Source organism: Nyctereutes procyonoides, unplaced genomic scaffold (genome assembly GCF_905146905.1).
Source record: "Nyctereutes procyonoides isolate TBG_1078 unplaced genomic scaffold, NYPRO_anot_genome, whole genome shotgun sequence".
Lineage (NCBI taxonomy): Eukaryota > Metazoa > Chordata > Mammalia > Carnivora > Canidae > Nyctereutes > Nyctereutes procyonoides.
This window is the reverse complement of record NW_026575145.1, coordinates 16175511-16177877: the sequence shown is the minus strand read 5'-3', so window position 1 is coordinate 16177877 and position 2367 is coordinate 16175511. Positions and strand designations below refer to the sequence as shown.

The following is a 2367-nucleotide window of genomic DNA, read 5'->3' as shown; positions in this document are numbered from 1 at the left end:
AGCTTTCATATTATGCACCAAAAACAATCTTCCAAGTTTAAAAAAAATCACAACTATTTTGTAAATAAAATGTTAAGCCAACATGAACCTGAGAATCTCTCAAGGACAGACTTAAGAGCAAGGATAGACTCTAACAATTGATTGTAAATGCATCTGTTATAATTAATAATGATAATGTCAATGATGGAAATGAAATTTCTTAAACAATAATTAACATCTAGATGATTCAGTTTTTGATTATTTGGGTTGCGAGGTAATGGGAAAGAGCCAAGAAAACCACTGTTAAATAACTATCCAACTACAACAATAGCGCTGAATAAAAATGCAGGAAGAGAAAAGGAAGCAGATGGTGGAGAGAAGGAACGGGCAGGGCTATGGACCAGACATTTAGATTCATTTATTCTACATTAGTTTGCCCAGTAGATAATTTCAATGCAGTCGAAACTGACTCACAAAGAAATTAAGTGACTTGTCCAATATCATAAGTAAAAGTAGAAGCTAAGATTTGAATCCAGTCATCTCAAGATTCCAAAGCTTAAATGCCCAGAGTTCATGGGTCTGCACATACTCACCTCTCCCTGGTTACCTCTCTCCCTCCTTGCTCCCACACCCCAGCTTCAGTTACTTCAACAGGACAGATTGTTTCCTCCACCACAACTACTAACCTGCCTTTTCTTTTGCTTAAGAAACCCTTGTTCCCACTCTATCTTGCTGGTGCTTTCTCACCTTTTGGTTCTCAGCATAAAGAGTCACTTCCTCACAAGGTGGTACCCCAATCCAAAATGCGATTCCCCTGGTATATGTCTTTGTAGGACTCAAGTCTTTCCCATTTCATCCATCATGTTTTGTAATTATATATCTGATGCTACCCTCCCCACTAAACTGCAGCTTTATCAGTGCAGTGATCACATCTGTGTGCTCTTTATTCTCTACCCAGGAACTAGCACTGGGCCCAACACACAGAACGCAGTCAATAAGTATTTCTGAGTGAATGAGAAAGTGAGACATGGGAATTGTCCAGAATTATCCATTATCTAAGATACCCCCAGTTCTAGACTATCCAATACCATTAAGTTAGCCAAGAGCATTTAGAATTTATGGTGGTAGAAGACTTCTTGAGGCTGCTGCTGGTGCACCAAAAGGGAATGTTAGCAATGAGAAAAGAGACTGTTGCCCACTTTATCAAAAACGCACTAATCAAAACACATGGGAGAAAGCCCTGGAAACTTTGTGGACCTGAAGCCCCTCACCATGCTGGGAAATCAGCATTGTCTGGGGGATTGACAGTCACTCATGAGGCCAAGAAACTGCGGCTTTTCCACATTAGTGTCATAGGCATCATAGTGTGTCTGTTCTGGGTGACCACCAGACAGTCTGATTAAACTACGTGTCTAGTCTCATTACCAACTCTTCAACATTAATTACTACAAACAAATCCAGCCTTACTCTTTTTGGGTTTTATACTCAAAGGCACAGCCTGTCCCTCCAATGATGTTCCTGATCTTTATTCTGGGTTTCACTTACAACAAAATTGGCCTGGGTAACTTCCCGTGGATGAAAAACTAATGCATCCTAGTTAACTAAGGATTGAAGAACCAGTCAAAATACCTTAGTTTTCATTCAGTTCTGTTACCGCCTAATGCACTTGGATGCCAAATAATTTTAACCCCCCACTTAATTATCTTAACTTTTCCATCTATAAAATTATAATCATCGCTCTGACAGACTTATAGCTAGTCTGAGGGCTTGTAAGATTCTCAGAGACACCAGGATAACTGACCCTTGCTCTGACTCTGCAACTCTGAGACCAGAAAGATCCTAGACCAGACTGTGCTAGCCTAGGGAGAATAAATACGTTAAAAGAAGGTGTGGTGCTTGCTTCAGCAGCACATATACTAAAATTGGAATAATTCAGAGATTAGCATGGCCCCTGTGCAAGGATGACATCGAAATTTTGCAAAATGTTCCACATTTTTAAAACTGGGAAGAAAAAAAAAAGAAGGTATGTTGATGCTTCTTTTATACCAGTCTCTATGGTCATTTTGTGTAATATCAGGATTGATGATCTGATCATAAGGATCCAGCCGGGCTTGGAAGAAGGAGGGGGTTGCCTATTCTTCAGTGACACTTCCTCCAAGTCCCAATGTGTACCTCACTCATTCAGACTTAATCAAATACAATGATATTGAAGCCCTTTCTGGAAGACTCAGAGGCTTACACACTGCGTCTGTCATTGGAGAACATTGTTTAACTTTTTTATTGTGCAGCACTTTCTTCTACCTGCATTGGTTAGATACACCTTGACTCATTTCCTAGGTAGTCTCTGTGACTGGCCTCTGTATCTGTCAGCACCTACAGTTGATACTT

The 2367-nt window shown here is 40.1% G+C and overlaps 1 non-coding gene across 1 annotated transcript; it reads left to right on the top strand.

The window, feature by feature from the left end:
* The first annotated feature begins 1871 nt into the window (after positions 1–1871).
* Positions 1872–1976, top strand: LOC129499590 (U6 spliceosomal RNA). Its single transcript, XR_008662412.1, has one exon. It is a non-coding gene; the product is annotated as a U6 spliceosomal RNA (small nuclear RNA).
* Positions 1977–2367: the final 391 nt, after the last annotated feature.